Genomic DNA, 25,526 nt, shown 5'->3' with positions numbered 1-25,526 from the left:
ACACAATACAGAGAAAATATATAGCGAAGCTTGTATATACATTGATATATATATATATATATGTTGATTCCAAATTTAAGTCGGTTATATTCTTCTTGAAAGGAAATCTTCTTCTTTCTTCTCCTAATTTCTGGAAAAGGCTTCTTCTTCCTTCCTATCTTTGATCTGGGAAAAGGCTTATTCTTCTTTTCGTCTTTCTATTTTTGGAAAAGACTTCTTCTTCTTTCTATTTAGGAAAAGGCTTCTTCTTTTCTAATTTTGGAGAAGGCTTATTCTTCTTTTCTTTCTTCTAGTTTTGGAAAAGACTTCTTCTTTCTATTTTTGGAAAATACTTCTTCTTCTTTTCTTCTTTCTATTTAGGAAAAGGCTTCTTCTTCTTTTCTTCTTTCTAATTTTGGAAAAGGCTTCTTCTTTTCTTCTTTCTAATTTTGGAAAAGGCTTATTCTTCTTTTCTTTATTCTAATTTATTTTCTTTCCTTTTAAAGTGTAATCTTATTTATTACATATATGCGCTCGCTTTCCCCGCTTCTTTGGCATACGATACAACCTATACTTATATAAAGAGAAGGGTCGACTAAACTGACAATAGCGCGCCACCTCCTATGTAACGCCCAGGATCGCTAACAGCAAGCGCTGCCTATGGCCCAGTGCGTCTAATAAGAAGCGCAACCGTAAGTGCTTCGGGGCGTGTAATTTGGACACAGCGCCACCGAGGGACGGACAAATACAAAAGCTGACGATATTCTCCTGGTCAGAAGATCAAAAAGGAGAGAGATACATTTCTAAATTCATTTGCTCACTTATTAACTTTATTGATTGTTTCATATACGAGCATATTCTTATTTATCTTAATTTGCTATTTACAACATTTTATTCACTCCTTCTATAATTTTTATACTCTTCCTTTATATATTTTGCATTTACTATAATATATATAATCGCTCTTCTCCGCTCCAAGTTTCTACAGCGAACTCTTATTTTCTTCATATGGCGTGCTGCCATCTATCGTCGCTCTCGGGAAGCATTTGTTCCTTGTACTTTTCATTGTCGTCGGAACTGGCACGTGACATAACACATGAAATTTATGCTATCAGAAAGTTTCAAAAACAAGGATTTTCGAAATAAGTTTGCACATGTACTTCGCTCCCTTTTAAAAGTAGCGAGTTTTGAGTAATGTTACTAATCATTATAAAAATGCCTGAATACCATCACGGAGTATGGCAATTAATATCCCCCCTCCCTCATCAAGTAATGAAATACTTTCCCTGTATGAATTGAGATTTGTGTGAGGCACAACCAGCTGCTACAACATCGCTAAAATCGGTTTATCCAAATAGCTGAAAGCACCAAACTTAATACTGGTAATCAACTTACATGCGTTGCTTTCAGTTCTAATAATGCCGACATAATGCATACATACATGTGACATTTACGGCAAAATGTGGGAAAACTAACGATGAGGATCAATGACGATAACACGAAATTCATGAATGAGCACTAACAAAGTAAAAACCATGCCCAGAACGCGAGTCGAAACGGAACCTCAAAGTATGAGTTTGTGAGTAAACCACTCAACGCACTAGGCCACGTTCCTTACATATCAATAAAAAGGATTCATTCCTTCCACTCGAACAGGCGGCGGCTCGATCTCGCCAGACAAGGGTGTTCTTTGTTAATGTCCCTTCGTCAATTTTATCTAATCATCACTCATTCTCACCTTCGCGATTAGCCAAAACGTGGAAGAAAGTGACGCTAATTTAACATAAATACATTCGATTAACAGGTTCCACTTTTGGAACCTTTCTCAGGAAACAATATCATCGCTCACAACTTCACGAAGTGTCCGATTAGATAATTCACACAACTACACACATATAAATTGGAGGCTTTTTCTTCATGTGTATCCTACGGCAAAGGTTCAAGTTAGTGCAGAGAGCCGACGTCCGTGGTGGAGTGGTTAGGATAAGCGCAATACGGCGCCAGGTGACCTGGGCTCGAATCAAGGGTGTTCTTTGTGAATGTCCCTTCATCATACTATGTATCACTCTACCTCATCGTCGCGATTAGCTAAAAATTGCATAAAAGCGACGTAAAATAACTTTCAATCAACCTTAGTACAGAAGTAATCACGAGGGATGATCAAAAAAAAAAAAAAAGAACACTGCGCCCGTGAATTCCCGTAGGTATTCATTATGTGAATACAAACTGACTCACTTGAAATAATGTTTCATGCACTACTTCTCAAAATCGTCTCTCCTCCTCTTCATATATCCCAGCGCTTCACGAGGTTTACGATGCCTGTCTCATAGAAATTGGGGTCCTTTGTCAACCCAAGCCCTTACTTCAAGCTGCATAACCTCATCCTTGCTATAAGTTCCATTCTATATATCATATCTCGCTCCGAGAAATTGCTATGTCATTGGTTCTCTTAAACATTTCAGAGGAATCCATTTTACTCTGAGGATAATGTGCAGCTACAGGTAATGGTTTGGATCCGACAACAGGACCCCAATTTCTAAGACAGGCATCATGAACCTCCTGAATCGTTGGGATACATGGCTGAACCGGATGGGAGATTATGTTCAGAAGTAGTGTATGAAGTAGCTTTTCAAGTGAGTCGGTTTCTATTCACGTATTAAATACCTATTGGAATTTACAGGCTTTGTATTATTTCTCTTCGACCATTCCTCGTATGTAGTTACATCATCATAAATTCACATCGACCATATTACGTCGTGTCAGAATCTGAGGGACGTAATTCCAATTTATCAAATTTACAGAAGAAATGAAATAATGTATTCTTAGGAATATATCCGACTCTCAAACCCTTCCCTGTGTTCGTCGTGATATTACGCCCTTGGTCACTTTAGCTTATTCTGTGTTGGGCGTAATATTACGCCCGCGAACATCTCTGACTGAAGTAACCTGTGTTGAACGGAATAATACGTTTTTTTGTTGGTGAAACATATGTTTTGCTATTGAAGAAACAACGATCTTTTATCTAGTCACGATTTTCAGAGCCGACAAAGAAGAAGAAGAAGAAGAAGAAGTAGTAGTAGTTCAGAGGAAAGTAAACTGTTTTTGTGTTATGCTGAAAAAGTGCAAACGTGAATTCGTTTGTGTGTCTCGTTTAGTCAGTTGCTTTATATATTTTTTTCTTGGTGTTGCGTTATTTGAACTGTTGGCGATTTATTTTTGGGTTTTGAGTTAATAGTATTGTCAAACAGGATTGCGAAATATTTTTTCCCTCATACCTATTGAAGATATTGCAATGAAACTTGGCGGACGCATTACGTATAGACCATATGCTTTTTCAAGGTAGATTATAATCAGGTACCTATATCCAGGACCAGTCCAGAGCGTCCCAAAGTTACCAAAAGGGATTTTTCGGAGAGAAATTTCCTGAATTATCCCCGATTTCCCTTTCCTCATACTTGATGTACACATGTGCGTGGTACCATTTGAAAGCCTGATCTATTCTGAAGAGAAAAACGTATGAACCATGATACTCGGATGGATTGTGCTGAAGCAATAGCTACTTAAAAATATTACTACGCAAACTCAGAACAAAAAATACACAGAACGGGAAACCATTTTGTCAGAAAATTTCACAGGGAAGGGGTTAAAAAGAGTCGGTAATTGGAGATACGTGACTCCACCTTACTACTTAGGATCCAAATAGAGCTCTACAGGGGAGATACGATAAACAAAGCCGAAAACAGCATTTTTTTTAAGTTACGTTCTCCTGGTACTCATACGACGATTACATTATCACTGCCATATTGAATCACTTGAAAAATTAGCTGAACAGGGATGAGATTATCACAATTTCAAGAGTAAACTGTTGTAGTTTTACCAAAAAAAAAATTGATTCATTGACTTGGTTTATTTTACTTCGCTTTTCTGCCACTTTTGGCTAATTGCAAAGATGAGGAGGAGTGATGATTTGATGAAATTGCTGAACGGATACTCACAAAGAACATCCACTTTCAAGCCGGTAGCTATTCGAATACGGGACTCCTGGCATCTTAGGGCGCTGTGCTAAACAGTCCGCCATAGAGGCCGGCAAAGAAATTAATAGAATTTTATTTCGTTCAGAAGCCTTTTCGTGCAAATCTGACATTTACAGGCAAGAAATGCGGAGGGATTTTCAGTTTTAGGGACAGGATAGATCCTTGAATCGCGCAGCAAATGAAATCTTCAATTCCAGCTCCCGTCCCTTCAGAAACTTGACAAATCCTCGGAAGTCGAGATGAAAGACGGCCCCGGAGGTAAGCAGTAAGCGTTAATGCACATCCCGCGGAACTTAATGATGTCTGGGCAAGAGGAGAGAAGGCAGATCTAAAGAAGTGGCCTACTCTCTCTCTCCTTTTCTCGGCAGGAGAAGAAAGTGCTGAAACACGCGAGAGGCACGTCGCGACCATCACTCACGGGAGCCAGATGAGAGCTTCGGTAATGGAAACCCGCCATTAAAATTCGCTCGACTGTGTAACGCCGGTGAGGAAAGTCGGGAAGCCGCTCGAGCGACGACGGAATTAAATTTCAAGCTCGCTTTCATCCCCTTTTCCTCGGAATGTTTCAAGCTAGTTCCTCCATTCGGCTACACTTTCAAGCCTGATTTGCGGATGTCAGGCCTCGCTGTATAATTTGGTTTCCGTAGTATTTAAACGGGTCCATTCAATGTACGACTTCCGCATCTAAGCTATTCGGCTGCGTGGCTCAGTTCTCACTTGTAATACTGGTTGCGAAAAACTAAAGAGTGAGCTTACCTTGTCGACAACTGGATCAATCCAATGGGAATGACGTATGCATACAATAAATGTCCTTTCTAGATTCTCAAAAGGGCAGAGGGAAAAAACAGGTTCGTCAAACTCCAGAAAAATGAACTTTTAATTGCAAAACGTTACTGAGCATGTAAACGAAAACATACAAAAATAACATATACTTTGATGACTGGAAGTGTCAAATGTATGAAACGAAAGAAAGTATGCTGTAAAGTCCAGCACAGCATTCACATGGAAGGAAATGACACCACCACTTCGCCAACGACAGAAAATTGGCTTACATTTTTCTCCCCCTGGCCCTTCAAATTGTAGGATGTAATAATGTTTCTCCAAAACATAACTTTCAACTATATAAGAGGGCCACTCTGATGGCGTAGTAACAACGTCGTCGCTTTGTAATCAAGGGGCCCTGGGTTCGATTCACGGTAAAGGCACCTAGTGGTTTGGATCCCACTTACACAATGTAGGTCCAACCCAGATTAGCCTTATCTGTGCATAGCGTGGACTTCAAAAACTCAAACTCGATCATTTAGGAACAATTAAATGCTCTCGTTACAAACTATACGTAAACCCGTGAGGTATGAACTCTTGCTTTCCTATGATGTAGGCATGAGATCTACTGCAATATATTTTGAATGAAAAAAAGTTTATCCCTCATCCTTTTTAAATATTCTACTTTTAAAATGTATTCCGTTGAACTGGAATTTAGTTTAGAAAAAGAAAATCATATCAGAAAGTACGAGGCACATATCAAAATAAAAGGCCGATAATTATTTACTTGGGACTGGCAACACTGACGAAGCTGCGCGTGCACGGAACCATGCTTTAGTATTCTGTGCCTGCAACAGAAGTATATTTCTCAGTACGGAGGTGCGTACGTGCGAGTAGCAGGAAGTTAAAATGGCTGCTGTAATAGAAAATCCCGTCAAATACGAGGTGAGGTCGGTGATTAGATTTCTCACCGCAAAAGGACTGAGTGCAGCTGACATTCATCGGGAATTCTGTGCCATTTACGGACCAATAGTAATGAGTAGAGCCAGGAAGTTTGGCAAAATGCCTCTTTTTATCTACTGCATATATTGATAAAAATTTTCCGGATATACGTTTATGTTGTTTCGAATATTTTGGAAGCCTTTTCATTTTGCCTATTGTGCCTATTTGGGACCCCACTGCCTATTTTTAATTATAATGCCTTTTTGACTTTTTCAATGAAATTTGACATTTTTTTAAAAAAAATGTGTATATAAATTATTTTTCTCCCAAAAACCGTTGTTGACATTTATTTTTCTTCCGTTTATTATGTGAATAATTTTCGCCTTATTTAAGTAATATTGAACTCACGCATGTTTCAACATTGCTGAAGGAGAGAAGTGTGAGAAAAAAGTATTTCATGCTGAGTCAGGATATTGCCTTTCGGTTAACATTTCTTGTGCATGATTGACTGATGAAGTGGACAGGTTGATTTCGAACACAAAGAAAATATTTCTGAAATCTCCCTCTCGAACCCGAAAATTTCAGGAAGTTGCGATTGATCTTAGTTTACCTCAGCAACCAGTCTTGACGAGATAGGGAACCTGGATATCAGCAGCTATATATTATGCTAACAACCTTCAAAAAATCAGTGAGGCGATCGATGCTCTTCCAGAAAATGAAGCGACTTCAATTCGTGAAGTGAAAAAACTCCTGTGCTATTCAAGTTTACTTTTGCACATTATGGTGCATTGCCAGAGACAATTACAATTATAGCATCCATGAAAATCTTCGAGGAATCTATGCAGCAGATGATGGAAGTGCCAGGAGAAAAGGGGTCCAGCTGTTGCAGAAAAGTGCTAACGGGTAGTGAGTGCAAATGAGGACTTGAAACAATTGAAAACAATTTGTGATATTCTAAAAGGTGAAAATGCTGTTACCAAAATGAGTCAAGCTACATTAGCTTGTTATATGTATGCTTCAATAACTTCTGTCGAAGTAGAAAGATCATTTTCTATTATGAAAAACATTCTCTCTGACAGACGACTATCAATGAATGTTTAGAACTTAAAAAGCACCTTGTAGTTATGTGCAATCAAGACGGAGAAAATTGAAATGCTCTTCCCAATTTAGATTTTAACATTTTGCCAGAAATTATAGATAAAAGTAAGCTACTTCTAAATGTGCCTTTTTTCGGTTTATTTTGCCTTTTTTTCATTTTTAGTGCCTATTTACCACATTATAAATGCCTTTTTGCCTGCCTATTTTAACGAAAATAAATGCCTGAACTTCCGGGCTCTAGTAATGAGTGAAGGAAAGGTAAGACAATGGTGTCGTGCTTTTCGGGATGGACGTTCAAATGTTCATGATGACGAGCGGAGCGGCAGGCCTAGTGTTCAGTCGGACGACCTTGTGCAACGTGTTGATGAGAAAGTGCGATCCAATTGCCGTTTCACCATTACTGATCTAGGCAAGGATAAAACATTGCACCGAATTCTAACGGACAATCTGGGTTATCGCAAACTGTAAGCGAGGTGGGTGTCAAAAATGTTGACAAATAATCACAAAGCTGAAAGAATGAAATCGGCACTTGATTTTTTGCCCGCTGGGAGAAGGATGGGGATGACTTGTTTTCTCACATAGTGACTGGAGACGAAACCTGGATATCGTACATCACTGGTGATCGAAGCAGCAATCCATGCAATGGTGTCACCCCGGTTCACTGAAACCAAAGAAATTCAAGCAAACGCCATCACATCGCAAAATCATGGCAACCGAGTTTTGGGACCAAAAAGGTGTAATCCTCGTGGAATTCCTTGAACCGGGACTAACCATCACATCAGATGTGTACTGCCAAACAGTGTCTAATCTGCGACGTGTCATCCAAAACCGGCGAAGAGGAACGTTACGGTCTGGAATTCTGCTTATTCATGACAACGCCCGCTCACACACAGCTGACCGTACTGTTGCGACAATTCAAAAATTCCGATGGGAACGTTTTAACCACCCACCATACAGTCCAGATCTTGCCCCAAGTGATTACTTTCTGTTCCTTCATCTCAAAAAGTGGCTTGCTTCGCAACGTTTCGATGATAGTGAAGTTCTCAAGACATCAGTTCTCGGCTGGCTGAGATTCCAGGCGGCAGATTTCTACGCAGAGGGTCTACGTAAACTTGTTCCTAGGTACCAAAAATGCATGGAGCGTCATGGTGACTATATAGAAAAATAGCCAGGGTATGCACTTGTATAGCATTAAAATTAAAATTTTCTCGCTTGATTTTTTCTCTGTAATAACCAAGCGGACCTTATTTTTTAAATGCCCCTCGTACCAGTTCATTGTGAAAAAGAGTATTGAATAGTCTCCGTTAGAAATGGAGAGAAACAAAGTACCGTGGAACAAAGTACAGATATACGTTGGTTCGCGTCACCCCAAATTGTGGGAACGATGGCTGGTGTAATCGCTGCTCCCGCCAAATGTGAGGCTCGCGGTATGATCCGCTTCTTCAGGCTGAAGGACTCCGTGCAGGTGAAATCCATCGCAAAACGAGTGCCGTGTACGGTGAGAAGTTCATGAGTGAAGGTTGTGTGAGGGAATGGTGACTGGAGTTTCGAGAGGGACGAACCGATGTGCACAATCAAGGTGGCCAGGGAAGACCGTCTATCGTGACGGATGACATTGTGCAACGTGTGGACAGAGAGATTCGGGAGCGCCGCCGCTTCACGATATCGGACTTGTCTTCTGACTTTGTGGAGTCTGGAACGACCATCACTGCGGCAGTGTACAGTGAAACCCTTAAAAAAAAACTTCGACGGGCAATTCAGAACAAGAGGCGAGGGATGTGGTCCTCGGGGATTGTTATGGTTCACGGTAATACGCGCCCACACACAGCCGCAGTCACACAAACCTTGCTTCAGAAATTTTGATGGGTGGTGTTTGAACACCCTCTTTACATCCCGGACCTCGCATCCAGCGACTTTAATTTGTTTGCAAAGAGGAAAAGTGTCGGAGATTTGAGAGCAATGATGAGCTGTTGGACGGGGTTCGGGAGTGGCTGGCAGCAATCTTCTTCAACGAGGGCATATAAAAGATGGTGCCCCGCTATGACAAGTGCCTGAATTCAGGTCGCAATTATGTTGAAAAATAGCACATGTATGTTTGCAACTTTTGTACATAATAAATTTTAGTTGCCTTTATATCTGTTTTATTTCGTGACTCCCGGAGGTTGATTTCCGAATAGCCCTTGTACACAAATATTAATGAAGCCTATTTTCCATTAATTGTACTTATTAAAAACAACAAAGCACGGTGACGTAAGATAATGCAAATGTTTTAAGAATCAAGCCGATAATCATGAGATGTATAAATGGTCAATACTTTTTACAACTGTTTAACACGTTAAGTAGATCGGCAATATTTAAAGACAGATTTCAAAACATCATTTTTCTCTTTAATGAATATCTTAATTCATGGAGATATGAAACGGGCCTGTGATTCGCTCCCAAATGGGGAAAAAGGGAAAATTTTGTTGCGGAAAATAATGTTACGCTCGTTAGCATTGTGTAAACAATAGTCCACATTTCCAGGTTATATTCCTGCGTGTTTGTGCAAATAACGCACACACCGGCATAATACTTCCTCTACAAATTTGACGCATTGTTTCTTATTTTTTAGGAACATTAGGGTTCACCCGAGGAGCTGCCTGACTGTTATGCAACCAACCATAACGATGTGTCCACCGGGCACACATAACACACAGGGGAAAAGGCCAAAAAGATTCTCTCGGTTGTCATATACCCTGTCCCAGCTAACTGTAGAGCAGGGCCGCGGATATAGGCAGAGGAGGAGGAGGAGCGCAGCGTTGCCGACCGTACGGTCCTGACCGTACATGTACGGATGTACGGTCCAGACCTTAGTCCTTACGCTAAATGCACGGCTTGTCAAAATTTGCTCTTGCAAGTTATATCCCTAATATTTCCCTAAGAAGTTCTTAAACCAATCGTACGGACCTGGAGGCAAAAATACGGTCCGTTTGCCGTGTGCGTTCGGTATTATCCTTTTCAAAAGTTTGCAACGCTGCATATCGAAGGAGGAAATCGGGAAAACTCCCATCGCCCATTACACAATCCAGTTTCTCTCACTGTTCATTGGTGGAGCCGTCTCGCGCCACTACTTGCGCAGAGACTTGTTCTCGTTCGCCTGGTCTACAGTTAGATGGTACGGATAATAATTTGTTTAGAAAACAACGCAGATGACGTAAAGCATGAAATAATGGTACGGCAGGGTTTCTTTCTCTTGGAAAATACGTTAAGGCGGGATAAGTTTCCATATTCTGTACATACCTTTCATATTATTAATAAGATTCGGATCTTAGGAAAGGAAGGAGGGGATGTATATGATAGATATCGTTGTGTGTCGGGCATGCAGAGACGGTGGCTTGATATACCAAAAGATGGCGTTGTATACATTTTTCTTCAAGATTTACCAGGAAGGTAATGCATTATTACATCAGAAGAGGAATTAAGGCTCGGCTGGATCTTTGACCAATGGCAAGGCAGGTTGGTGTACATAAGCCTATTAAACTATTGATAATACCTGGGCAACAACGAAAGCAAACCACATGAAGATTCACATGAAGGAATTCCAAGTACATGTATTTTTTTCAGCTTTTTTAAATATCTCAGCGGTTTTGAAAGAAATAGAAAAATCGAAAACAGCTGTCCTGGCGTAGGCCAAACATCCGCCGAGCCTCAATAGTTATTTCGCGAGAGGATATTGGGGCTCAAGTTAATCTGGGTGTTCTGATGCCGGCTGGACCTGGAAATAAAACACTAGCATGACATTTGTAATGGGATAGAAGGTACGATTCACCTGCGTGTAAAACTGAAAACGAAGATAATAACAATGGGTTTAGCACCGTATGTTCCGGATCCTTGTACACCTTTCCAAGTTTATTCAATCGTTTCTGTAGAGCGTTTATTTCACTACATATAGTGAAAAATGCAGAGTTAAGAAAACTATCTTGTAAGGCGTTTCGAAGAAACTGGAAAACATGTGTGAAGAAAAGATGAACTTAGAAAGCACCATTCACGAAACCATAGCTGAATACATGAAAATTCAAGTACCTGCAAGATACGTGTTGACAAATATTTTAAATTATTAAGATATATTTTGAATATTCTTTACACGATTCTCCACATTTTCTTGAACCTGAAAATATGCACGCCTTAATAATCCTCTTACAACGCACAAGGCGTATTTCTTGTCACGTTGTTTATTATAACTTGTATGTTGTTCATTTTACGTCGCTTTGATAAGCTGGTAGCAACCGTGAAGATGAAAGATGTAGTGTCACTCACAAAGCAACATCCAGGCAAAGGCCAGACTTCAACCCGAAACCTACAATGGCGAGAAAGTGAGTTGGGTACCCAAGGTACTGGGTACCGAGCTGGTTACAACCATTTCCTTTCAGGAAATTCGTTCAGAATGTACGTACCGTCATTGTACTCACCAGAGCCAAAATTATTTCTCACGTAAGTCAACCAATAGCAACGACGATAACTACAACACATATTCCGCTTATATGGAAATGCATGTTTCTCAATAGTTGCTTAGTAACACAAGATATCTAGCACCACTGTTCGCCCTGCGGTTAGGGACCGACAGCTTCATCTCATCACGAAGTCGTTGGCGGAACTGGACGACAAAGAGCAGAACTTCACAAAGACTGGGCCTACAGCTGAAAGATAGCTGAAAGCTGAAATGAAGCACTCTCCTTCACAGATTCTCGGCTCCTGATTTTCCGAGACGCCACGAAGTCTGGGAACTTCCACCGGCATCCTAAATAAGACCACTGAACGAAACCGCGTCGAAATGTCAGGCATTCTTCCTCGGAGACTAGCTGAAACTTGTTTCCCCACGCCATTCTCCACCCAACACGTTTCTGCATTTAGAACGCGTTCAAAATATTTCATTACGTAGACTGCAGCAGAAGAGTATCTACACGAAAGATCTAGAGAGGTAACTATGTCTCGTACTCTTCTCACCTAGAAACTAGTTAGGGTAATACAATTAACGGCTGTTGGAGCGTTCGACTCGTGATCTCGTTATCGAAGTTTTTGGGTTCGAGTTTCGGTGTGAGCGTGTTCCTTTGTATCTTTCCCTTTAAAACATTCATTTAATGATCGTTCTCTTTGTCGAAAGTAACCTAGAGAGTGGAAAGCCAATGGAGTGCGTAAAAAGGAGAAATACTGAGTTGGATGTTGCAAGTGTAACCTGTGGGTACTGACCTAGCGCAATACATTTGAAAGATTCCTTGACACCTCCCTAACGTAAGGTTCTACAGCTCCCCGGTGGCGTAGTGGTAACGTCTTCTCCTTGTAATGAAGGGGGTATCGGGTTCAATACCTGGTGGAGGCACATTGCACAGTGGTTCGGGTCCCACTTTAAAATGTAGGTCCAGTGCCGATCACAATATCTGTGCATAAAGTGGACTTAAACAAAAAATGCAATTCATGAAGGAGTATCTTCCAAGTTTCAGTGCCCTGTGTTTTATAAAGATTCATCAACTGTGATTTGTGTAAAGATCGCACGTCTAAGGCCAGGTGATCTCGCTGGCCAAGTCAATGGAAAATAAAAGCACGCCGCAGAAAGGCCAATTGGAAAACTGGATAAAACGAAATCGTAGATACCAATTTCAGGTATGTATTATTGTATTCCACGGCAAGTCAAATAAAGAGAAAAGGCAAATACAGAGAAGTACAAGGAAAGCAACGTATGTAGAGAAGAGCATTTAATTCCCAGAACAGACTTAAACTTCAGAAAGAGCATATGGAGAATCGATATCGGCAAGTCGCAGTACATATTTATCACAATTTATCGGGATCCTTCGTTACATGCAACGCAACATGCAAAGTAAGTTTCAGTACCTCGAATAAGAAATTGATCTTATAAACTTTACAGCCTTGAAAGACTACACCTACACGTGCATTATTTTGCATTCGGCAACAACTTTGTTATGTAAGTAAAAACGCTTACATAAAAAGTTGTTGCCGAATGAGAAAAAAAAAAATATTAAAAAAATTGCATTGTAGAAACCGCTGTGGCCTGAAATAGCAACGAAGTAGGAGCGTTTAAGTAGTGTAATTCTAGTTTGTTTAGTCTAAGAATGAAACAGCACTCAACTGCGGTGATGCGGTGAGTAAAATTCCTTCGCACAAGTGGTTCAAGAAACTCTTGAACGGTTGAGAAGTATCCCTACAATCCCACGCTTTTCGGAATGAAGATGGTGCTTCCCACGTTAAACACCAACAAGGTGGTGGTGTACGACAAATCTACTGTAACGCGAAAGGAGTCTTTCAAAGGAAGATAAAACGACCAGGCTGATAAACACGGAACGGATTTATATGTAAACATATATCTTCATGTGAAGCTAAAATCAATGTTGCTTTGCATTATTTTGCGAACCGTGTTATGTAAACTCGAAAAATACTCTATTTTCCACATGTTTATATGTATTAAATTTTAGCACACAGTGTGTTTTACATATTCTAGTCACTTTTACATATAATTTTCAAACATATTCCGACACATTTTCCCTTTTTTAGTTAAATACCAAAGGTATTCATTCAATTCAGTTCATCCATTTTCTGCTCCTTTCTGTACTCGCCGATATTTTAAATCTTGACAAAAGAAAATGCGCCTGTTATTCTATAGCCTTCTTGTCAACAATAGAGAATGCAAGCTCAAACTTTCGCTGTAAAATCTATTGTCCTTTAATATACTACCATTACTTCATAAGATATTAAACTCAGGTACGGTCAATACAAATCTGTCTTTCGGGACAACAAGATGATATTCACGTTTCAGCACTTAAAAAGAAAGTTTGGTAATGCACTGTTTTGATACAAAAAAAGTACATTTTTTATTTCAATTTTCCATTACAATGTAATGTAGCCTAATGAATATTATTTAGCTAAATTAGCCGCTGCGTAATGAACATGGTCATTTTTCACAATTGAAAGTCGATATTTAATTCCATAGTTTGGTAAAAAGTAACTAAATATATATTTACACTTCTTAGTACATATAAATCCATCCCCTGCTGTTAAAAATACCTTCTCCGGGAATTTCAAAAGATGATGATAAGGTAGTATTTGGCCAGAAACAATTCTAAGCTTGGAAGATATACGTTTTCTCGCTAGTTTGTCTGAGTTGACAATCGTTATCAAGTGGCCTAACTACAGCATGTTAATGTCAATGTTAATAAACAGAAAGGTTTCCATGCACCTCCATGTCCATGTGAGTAAACCACAGACGCAGGCAACAGCGCGTTGGGGAAGTGTAGTTATTACCGGCGCTGGCCTCAGGTGTGAACGATAATGAATTTGATTAGCGACCAGCTAGGGAGACGCGCTCTTCGATCTAAAATCGTGCGAAGAGCTGGAACGGGAACTGTACTGCACAGACCAAAGTGACCCAACGAAATTCAATCAAACTGGCTTTAGATTTCAAAAGGCTTTCATACTCTTAATAATTATTATTACTACAACCACTATTGCTTCCTTCATTTTACTCAATTTACAGATTGGTACTCCGGATCTAAATCGATTCATCATCACTATATATAACATAATGCACATTATAGTTGTACAACAAGAGATTATTTTTCCTTTATTTGACTCTCAGCATATATGTTAGTATTCTTACGGGAAATAGGGCCACTATATACAGGGTGTCATTTTAATGGCACACACGGACCACGGAAACGTATAGAGGACATCAAAACAAACAACTTTTCTCAGTAACATTTTTCTCGTTGGTGCGTCTTTTCAGCGCTACAGTCGTTAAAAAAGGCCCGTTTTGCCGCCTGAATGCTGGCAACCACACACAACATTTGATTGCATTTGTGACGTCATATTCCGTTGTGAAGCGATGCGTTCCAGGGTTGCCATGAACACACATATTCTATGAAAACTGACATAGCTACAATCAGCCACATTATGCACCGTAAAATAAAACGAGAAAACACGTTCTGTAACCTAACAGGAACTAAACAAACGATACGAAAATAAAATAGAATTCAAGTGGAAGTGGTCATATCAAATTTTGTCTCAGCTTACATGTCAAATATTTGCAAATCTAGTTACTAAGTTGGCATCTACAATTTAGTCTATCCACTTCGTCCTTCTGTAAAACTAAACCGTTTTGGTCTCCACTACAAGCCCTCAAAGTCTGTAAAGGGAATTTAGATACACCCTGTATAGGTTGCAACTTCCAGCTTCGAGTTAGCATGCGGGAGATATAAAGTACTTGCCACGCCCATGTTGTAAAACAGGGCGCACAATTAGTTTCAAATGCAACTCCTAATTACGCAGTGTCGCGTGTATGTCATTCGCCATTCTACATTTGCAATGTATGATCTGAATGTTTCCTTAGTACGTGTATCCATACCTCACAACGAGAAGAAAGATATATATTCAGAAACTATTCTGTGGATATGATCCACACTATACCATCGTGTTCAGCTAAATAAATAGAATAGTTTGGCATTTAAACTCTACATTATTATAATGACATTAATAATAAGGATTACTGCATATATCAAGACAGAACATTGTTCCAGCAAATTCATAAAATTGCATTCCATTGCCTTAGAATACTTTGTTTTTATTGTTATTCTTTATTATTCTGCTATGACATGTCAACGTTCAATATCAATAAAATATTTGAATATATATCATGGTAACAAAAAATCAATTGCCAGTCGAAAAAGTACACACAATTGTGGGTGATAAGTTGTATAACATTGTTACTTGAATGTACCTCTAAATACAGGGTGGTCCAAAAGTGTGGAAACACCTGAATAAAAATTGAATGGCATGACATTTCCAAAAACTAACATTGCAGGTTTGTAATAGGGGTGGGGGAAAATGTTAAAGGGCATATGACGATGACGGTCGCCATCTTGAATGCAACTTTAAAAATTAAAATGGAAACCATGTCGTGTAATACCTCATTTTAATTGGAAATTTTCTCACGAGTTCAACGGTGTACATAATTTTGCTCTAGCACAAACAGGGACGAAGCTATTAACGTTTTTATGCTTGCTTTATCGTTGCAGGTGACGTAACACAGCATGGGTCTCACGCAGGCAGAACGCATTCAGATCGTGTTGATCTCAGGCGAACGAAGCACGAGACGATTTTAACCACCGTCACCCAGATAGGGTCCCCATCCATTATGGTACCGTCAGTAAGGTGCTTGCAAAATTTCGTGAAACCGGGACTGTGGCTGATAAACCAAAATCAGGCCGGCCACGCACGGCGACGGATGAAGCAACGTCCACAGCTGTGTTGGCTGCATTCTGCAAGAGTCCTCAACGAAGTACTCGTCGTGTAGCCCAGGAAAGTGGTGTTAGCCGCACGTCCATGATGCGGATTTTAGGCCTGAATAAGTGGCACCCGTATAAGCTGCAACTGCAGCATCACCTATCAGAAGACGATCCTGATCACCATGTGGAACTTGAGGAATGGGCCATGGAGCAAATACGGCGTAACCCTCGATTCGCCTTCGAAGTGCTATTTACTGATGGGGCACACTTTTACCTGTCGGGCAAGGTGAACAAACAGAACGTCCGATATTGGTCGGACAGTAACCCGCATTGATGTGATGCATCTGCAGGTATTCGCGGAAAGGTGATGGTGTGGTGTAGTGTGTGGGGGACCCGTGTTGTGGGCCCTTTCTTCGTCAACGGGACATTAACGGCGGTCGAGTATCGTCGCATGTTGAAAGAGGACATCTTGCCAGCTCTGTGTCTGACGATGGGTCATTCCCTGTGTTTTACCAACACGATGGCGCCCCTCCTCATTACGGACATTGTGTTCGTCAGTACCTGGATGTGCAGTTTCCCAACACTTGGATTGGACGACGACCTGTAGGGACATGTCAAGGCCATCGTTTACTCCGAGAAAATTCGAGATATTGTTCACCTTAAGCAACGCATCATTGACGCATGTGCCAGCATTACTGCAGACACTTTACGCAGGGTTTTGCACGAATGAGTATCAAAACTGACTTTAACTGTGGATCACGATGGTCATCACATTGAACATGTCATTTAACTGTGAGTGGGCATGGGTTCATTACGAGCCTTGTTTGGGGTGACAAGACACAAAAAAACGTTAATAACTTCGTCCCTGTTGGTGCTAGAGCAAAATTATGCACACCGTTGAACACGTGAGAAAATTTCCTATTGAAATGAGGTTATTACACGATTGATTGATTTAGTTTATTTTACTTCGAGTTTTGTGCCTTTTGGCTAATTTGCGAAGATACGGATGAGTGATGAAATTATGAAATTGATGAATGGACATTCACAAACAACCAAGCCCGAGCGGGATTCGAACCCGGGACCCTTGGCGTCGCAGCGCGATGTGCTAACCACTCGGCCACAGGGTCCGGCGGATATTACACGACATGGTTTCCACTTTAACTTTTAAAGTTGCATTCAAGATGGCGGATTTCAAGATGGCGGCCGTCATCGTCATATGCCCTATAACATTTCCCCCACCCCTATTGCAATGTTAGTTTTTGGAAATATCATGCCATTCAATTTTTATTCAGGTGTTTCCACACTTTTGGACCACCCTGTATATCATCGTACAATTTATTTTTGGGTTTAACTACAACTATAGATGCAATCTCTTAACCAAAATATCAATGGAAAAGAGCACAGAATTGCTCGTTTCAGACCTTTAGGACCATTTACCGATTTCTAAAGAGAATTCACGCAGACTGCATTTATCGTGTAATTCCTGGGATTACAGAGATTTCTTTAGCACACCCTCGTATTGTGTCCACGCGCCCCACTATCTGATCGAAGTGTGTCAAGATCCGCCCTAGTGCTGTTAGCTATTAGCTGCTAGTGAACCACTACTTCTAGGGGTGCAGCCAAATTCCCCAACCAACATTCCGCCAGCGCAACAAATAAACGAAAAAACACCAACTAGGGAATAGATAGAGAACAATCGGTCACAGACAAGAGGAACGCCACTTGTAAAGTTCCTCTCGTCCGAAGCGGCGGAAGTCGGGAAGAGGCTTCTCGCAACATCAGGAGATAATACTGATCGATCATCCTTGGTTACGCAAATGTCACACTACAATATGATCCTGCGCATTCATCTCCATTACCGAGCTCTGTTGACAGAGCATCCTTCTCCTCTGTCGCCAAACAACGCTAGCGTCACGAGCAAGCTAGTTAGCATCGCAGAGCTGCAAAATGAACTGCCAAATTCTGCATCGTTGTCGAAAGACGAAATGGTTAGGTGAAATGAATGGAAGAGTACCATTTTGCACCTTCAAAGCATACAAGGAAAACATCCTCTTATCTAAAACCATTAATGTTAAAAGGAGGTATGAAGAGCCCCTTGGGAAAGGTGCAAAGTTGTAAAGGGACCTACACAGGACAAACACATTAAAAAGGAAAGGCAAACAGTGTAAAATATATATATATATATATATATATATATATATATATATATATATATATATATATATATATATATATATATATATTAAAACACTGGCATCATCTCCCAACATGAATGATACACGGTTGGAAGATTAAAATATTGTCTGAGGAAAGCAAAATCAGTCCATTCAGGCGATTTCTGTTCACAAGTTGTGGTGGTTACTACATTGAAACACTTCGACAAACCCTTTCCACTTGCTTTAGGGTGTACAAAGAATAAAGTTAATACATCCTGAATTACTTTACAATACAATAAATGTAGTTATTCTTCTAAGGCGAAACCTTTTAGTCAGGATATCGCTACAGTAATATGTTGATAGGATGCACGTTAATGTTTGAGAGCGTAAGGAACAAAACTGATTGGTGCTGTGAAGTTACAGGTTTTGGATACGAATCCAGGATAAAGCATTCTTTGTTCCATCATCTATGTAATCAGTCATTCATGTACAGTCACCGGCAATAAAATGGGACACCTAGATCCTGAAATGCTCGCTTTCCAGCAATGTGTTACGTGGCTTGCCTAACTCTACCGTGATAAGTGGATTTTGATAGAAATGGTAGCTTCTACCACTACCGCAGTGTTAGGCAACACACAAAACGCTATGCAGGGAAGCGAGTATTTCAGGATCTAGGTGTCCCATTTTTATTGCCGGTGACTGTACATTTACAGTGGAGATTAAGGTAGAGAAGTCTAAAATTGATTGACCCGAGACATGTAAAGGAAATTACCCGTTCTCAAATTAAACGAAAACGTCAAATATTGCACGTTCCTGCATCTAAAAAAATTACAGGAATTTTTTGCATCGTGTTAGTCGCCAAAAATGGTGACTTGATAAAATTGCTGTCACAATCCGCGATTTGCGACCTTATTTTCCAACAATGACTTATAGCGAATTCTATCTGGTGCCCAGTTATCAAATTGGAATCAAATATATGGAGGAAATAAAATCATAAAAATCCTGAATTATATTTAATGCGATTTTATTATGAGCAGTATGGCTCTGATAGAGTATAATCGTAACTGACTGAAATGCAAAACAGTTACTGTATATCCGCACACGTCAGCAACAACTCCAACGCTCAAAGCCTGAACTTGAAAGAATATCAAGATTCAGTCATCAAACGATTTATACATAGGCGCTTAATATTACGAACAACGATACTCATGAAACAACTGGATTAATGTCTGAGGCAAATCATTTCTTAACAAAGGAAGGAAAAAAAAAGTACACTGAATCTGATTTTACCCGGTTCCTTAACGATTTTTACATAACTCAGGACACTAAAACTTTCATTCAAGGTCGCAAGAGTGTAGTCAATCTCATGGGCGAGTTGGAATTCATCGATTTTACAACCAGCTAACTACTTTGCGTGAGCGATCCTGTTAACGAGGGCGGCCATGTCACCGTTCCGACATGAACCAGTCATCTGCTTCGGCCGGCAACAAGTTCTGTCCAATTTACAGAACTCATTTCATCCATGGGTTGCTTCTCAGCTATTGACGTTCCAAGTATGGCGATACTGGTGAGAATTTCCGTTAAAGAAAACACTTACACTCCCTGTGAAATATGCAGGGTGTGGCCAAAGAACAGTACATACTTGAAAGATTCATTGTAGGGGAAGCGGGGGCTAGTTGCAACACTTTTAAAATTTTCAACTTCAAAATATTGTATAATTTTTGCATCTCAACATACGTCCACGAAACTTTGTAGTTGAAAGGCGGGATACATTCCACTTGCACAGAAAATTTGAGAACCTCGACACTCGTGTACTTTTATTGGAAATTTAAAATTTCCAAACACCTAACTTTTGTTGCAACTTGCCCGTATGCGGGGCAAGTTGCAGCAGTGGATGGGGCATATTGCAACATTGAATGTAAGAACGGAAAATCTTAATTTATTTAACAAATGATACAAAAAACGATATAATATTATGTTAGAAACTGTTCAACATATGCTGACATTGTAACAATATTTTAAACTTCAAGTAGGCGTAGACCTAAATTTAGCATATTTGTGGTTTATAAATGTACGCTAGATATAGGAGTATACAAACAAAATAAACAATTTCTTTAATCTGAGAAACAATGATGACAGACATGAAACGCATCTTCTTTCGCACCTTTCTTGAAATGTGCCCACCCGTCACACTCTATACTCCCTTCCACCTGTTGCAACTTACCCCTCACCCACTTTACTTAACAAAAGGACGAAAATGTCTTCAACATGAATCTCATTGTAAATATGGCTGTTATTGTTTTACATGTGAAAGTACATGTGTATCATTAGTAGCAACATAGTCAACGACAGTTACTTGTCCTAGTCGCCAGTCACTTCAAAATAAATTATTCAAATTTTACTCGCCTAGTCTGAAAACAAGAATTATTATTTCCTGTAACTATTATCAGCTCGCGTGCAGCAACAATCTAGAACGTTTCTTCCTCCACAAAATGCGCATGCGCGAAGAGCAAGTTCGTTCTCGTAACTCTTCACGTTGAGGAGATATTAACAGTGTTGCAACCTGCCCTTGTTGCAACTAGCCCCCGCTTTTCCTACACATACAGGAGATGAAACACAAATTCCTATGTGCTCTCCGAACCATGATGGCTGTTCTACAGTGAAGGTAGTGTGTTGGAAAATTGTTACGGAAAAAATACTAGTCATATAGTCGCTATGAAGTCATTGTGAGTAATGTATTCATAATACACTAGGTTTTGAATCGAAAAAAGTTGGAATACGATCTCTCTGAGTGACAGGAAGACTTCCAGTAGTCCGTAGACATTGGGCCCAATAGTTTGTTGCCGTGAACAAATTCTTGCAAACTTCCAGCATATTGTGAAAAGATTCTCTCGTGATATCGACAATGGAAAGGTTTATGAGCTTTCGAGAGCTAACGTCACTTTCATCCTCAGGGAATAGATTTTGACTAATTGAATTGGTTTATTTTACTTGGCATTTCTGCCACTTTTGGCTAATCGCGAAGTTGGTGATACGATGAAATTGATGAAGAGAGACTCACAAAGAACGCCCATACCCAGGGCGGAATTTGAAAGCGGGACCCCTGGCGTCTTAGCGCGCTGTGCTAGCCACGGAGCTGGCTTTCTGGATAAAGGTGTAGTATACCCTGAGGATGAGAGTGACCTCAGCTCTCGAATGCTGGGGAACTTATCCACAACTCACTTGGTCGATACGCCAAGATAATCTGTTCAGCATTCGTCTCCAGGAAAGCTTCAAGCCCTGCTTGTTTGAGTTTTTAAGTCCCCTTTATGTACATATACGCTAATCGGGACTGGACCTACAGTTTAAAGTGGGATCCGAACCACTGTACAATGTGCCTCCAACAGGTATCGAATTCGAGACCCTTGATTACAATTTACAAGGCAAGATGTTACCTCTACGGTGTCGGGGAGGCTTCAAGACATGCTTCAATCACATCACGTTGTGATCTTGTTCCCGTTGCCGGTTGCTTCCTAACTGAAATGTCAGCGTAAATAGTGAACGATTTTCAAGATAAGCCCTGTATGCCAAATAATTTAGATAATTTGGCCCATGCCTGGCCAGGTAAGAATGGAGAACAGGCTGCGATAATCTCAGCCCGAACTCTTCTCCACTTCCCAGCTGCCTAATGCCACGAAATCAATCCTACAGCGGGCAGGGTTCAAAACATTGATTCCGATCTCATGTTTAAAAATGATCTTAGGAACGAGAAAAAAGGTAACCCCATAGAATGTTTTCTCCTCCCCGGCGCTGCTTGGCCCGGCTGTGGACCGTAGACCATAACAAGTGTCAATCCGTGAGGTTGTGGATGTAAAAGGGCGAACAAGCAGTGTTATTGATCGCCGCGCTCGTTACACGAGACGCAGGAACGACTCCGCGGGAAATTGCTCTCCATTTTTATCCACCCCGGTCCCCTCTTCTTCCGTGTCTCTTTCAAAAAGAGATATTTTTACTAAAAGCACGAGTATCTCTTGCGATCAAATTTCCGCTCCGCAACTATAAACCGAGATTAAAGTTAACTGTGGGGAAACGGCAGTTTTTAAGATGTAGAATGGCTCTCAACAATTTCATTTAGATGGCCCAATTCGAAAAGAAAGCTTGCTAATCTTAGGGCAAAATATCTCTTCCTACGTTAAGGAATTCCTTGAATTTTTGGAGCTGCTTAGGATAAGATTTAGATGTTCCAGTTCCTCAGCTGTGTCTTCTCTCACTCTGTGCTTCCATTGTATTGTTTGCAGTTGAGGCTCACAAGTTTCTCGGGTTTTATCTACAAATATAGAAATTCTCTTTCGTTGTTGACATAATGGAATTTCAGCGCTTGAATAGCCTCAGGGATTAAGAGAGTACCGTAACCTGAAAACAGAAGTCCTGGCTTCGATTCCACGATGTTTTTGTTACATTATATATTATTGATTACTTTATGTATCCACCTTCTGCCTCTCTACGGTAATCAATGGCACTCGAGTTTAAGTTTTAAGTACACTTAGCGCGCAGATAGGCTCCAGCAACAATTTGAATATGGAGTTCTCTAAAAGATCGGGTGTGTATGCCACCGCTACCTACCACCTACCAAACTAGTTATTACTTGGGACGCAGGATTGTTGCGGTTGTTTCGTCCATTACACCAGCCTTGCTGACCTGAGAATGGGAAGAACTTAACAGCCAGATGTGATGTGTACCGCCAAAGAAGGTTCCACATTGAACACTTGTGTAGTGTATGTTGTAAAGTATCAGACTTACTATGCCATCCCATGTATGGTTTATCACTTTAAACCTGATGGAAAATAAATTAAACACATTTTAAACTACGGGATTATTTTATCAACGCTCTGAACAATACTCTATTTAAATTGCAACGTTTTACTTTATATTCGTTCCAGTGAAGAGGAGAGACCTAGACTAGGCTCTTCAGGTCGTTATATATAATTGTTCACAGAGGAAGATATATTCGCAGGAAGAAACGAGAACGACACTGTTTAATCTCGTATCGCCTAGATATTATGTCTAGAAAACGTATTTAGTCTATTCCTCAACATCTCTTGTGAGGCTCGTTTGTACGCAGTAAAACAAGAACTCTGATCCCGTCTAGCTTAACTATTTACTTCGTTCAGGTAACCTTTACAGTAAGGCGACTACCGTCAAATTTGAAATCTCCGCAAATCAGAACCACATGCCACTACACTCGCGTTGCACCTTAACAACGAGATGCCTTTCACTTGCAACAATGTAATTTGCAGATAGGACAACTACGTTCATCTACGAAGGACGAAATTTCCAATTCCTACGTCCGAAATTAGGTATTACATGCAACCATATATCAAGAAACAAAAAGATATATGGAAGAGCGCTTTCAGAATTAGCGAACAAGCTGCATGACACAATTCAAAGACCTTTGTTTTATATCATTATTCTTCTTATTACCCTGGATTGTTCGGACTCCCACCATTGTTACGACGAGAGACGACTGCACAAATTCAAAATGTTTAAACGGAATGACGTCACAATGGAAGAAGAAAACATGAAATGGGTCCAAAGATATGTCAAAAGTTTATCTTTCGACTCCGGAATATTAAAAGCCGCTTATCGAAGCGTAAAGCAGGGTGAAATAGCATGAGGGAAGGAGGGAGGGATGAATACGACAGTCTATCTTCCAAAAGAGAAGGGGTCTGGATAAGATTCCTTAGCCCAAAAAAGGAGAGATCTATATCAGAGGAGACGTAAAACTGGATGGTTTTGCGACAGCCTCACTCAATCTACTTCCCTTTATTCCGTGACTTGAATAACAATTTACCGATTCGATCACGTTCGCTCCACTTCGTCACTTTCCACTTACATAGAATGGCATATTCGTATTTCACCCTCCTCCCCCTTTTCTGCCTCCTGGCCCACACGGTCAACTAATGTCCCTCGATCAATTCGGAGCTCTTTCCACGGGGGGAGGCGCTAATAACGAGTCACGCCGTGGTACGAATACCCAATCCTTTCTTCAACTCTTCGCACCTTTCTAACAATTGAGTCCTAAATTGTATTACAGATGCTACATTCTCCAATTGACTTTAGAGTTGTTGTTTTTTTCGGTAGCGTTTATTGGTTGGAACGTAAAGAAAAGAAACAGACAATTTAACACATAAAATAAAACGTTTGCCTAACAAGAAGAGAAGTCCATAAATAGGTCACCAACTGATTAGCTGAAAATAATAGTGAGTAGTTTCTAAAAGTGTCGTAAGGTGGCAGCACAATCCAGCTGGATGATATTCAGTTAGCAATCGGACGCACGCATGGGCAACTCAGTTTAAAAATGGCGACCGTGCTCGACGAGTGTACAATCACGGACAGTGCCGGGTTGTAACGATTCCATTGAAAGTCGATGTATCCATTAAAACCCGGCAGTGTCCATGACTGTACATGGAGATGGTACGGGTGGAGGAGATGATTCGAGCTGACAGGCGAGTGACAATAGACAGCATAGCAACTACGATTCGGTTTAGCCCAGAGCACAATGCACGATCATTTGATTTTCCGAAAAGTATGCGCACGGTGGCGGCAGGCGTTGTGCAGATGATGATGCTGAACGTGAGGTGCGAGTATGGCTGAGACAGCAGCCCAAATACTTTTATGTAGCAGGTTTTGGGGGACTGATAAAGCGACGGGATAAGTGTATCAATATTGGTGGAGATCATGCTGAAAAATAAAAACTAATTTCAAGTCAGTATCTCACTTGTTTTTTTTTTTGTTTTTTTTTTTTAATAAACGTTTGTGACCTACTTACTGACTTACCCTCGTATTATATGGATATGAAGTATCGTCCCTAAGCTAAATGAGACACTGTTGTATAAATGCATCAAGATGAGAAAATGGGCTTTGTGTGAGCTCCTGTCCCTGCCGATTCCTACCGGCAAATTGTGTGACTACCTGGCGTCACTGCGTCAAACACATCTACTTGAAGCGTCTGGTTGAACAAGCGGAAACCCGCCGTTTCAGACAAACGTGGGGGCACAAAGGCCGGTCTCTCCTGTTCTCTCTTCGTCAACCAGCTACACGCACATCCGTGCAGCCTCAAGCTTTACATACTCGTCCACCTGCCTTCTTGATCACTGCTGCATAAAATGCACGATCGAAGAGTGCACGCTGCGTGCTGGAGGCTTGCCAACCCACCTCAGTAAGTGCAACACTGATAAATGGCGTGTAACATGTTTCGCTGGATGACGGGGAAGAAAGATCAAGTAGCGTACGGGTCATGAAGCTCC

At 40.6% G+C, this 25,526-nt stretch overlaps 1 protein-coding gene across 3 annotated transcripts in view; it reads right to left on the bottom strand.

Moving 5' to 3' along the window:
- Positions 1-25,526, bottom strand: part of Srrm234 (Serine-arginine repetitive matrix 2/3/4) — a 369,905-nt gene that overhangs the window by 288,387 nt on the left and 55,992 nt on the right. The window lies entirely within an intron of this gene.

Source organism: Lepisma saccharinum, chromosome 9 (genome assembly GCF_977018435.1).
Source record: "Lepisma saccharinum chromosome 9, izLepSacc3.1, whole genome shotgun sequence".
Lineage (NCBI taxonomy): Eukaryota > Metazoa > Arthropoda > Insecta > Zygentoma > Lepismatidae > Lepisma > Lepisma saccharinum.
Note: the sequence above shows the minus strand (reverse complement) of the source record. Positions and strands in the feature narration are given on the sequence as shown.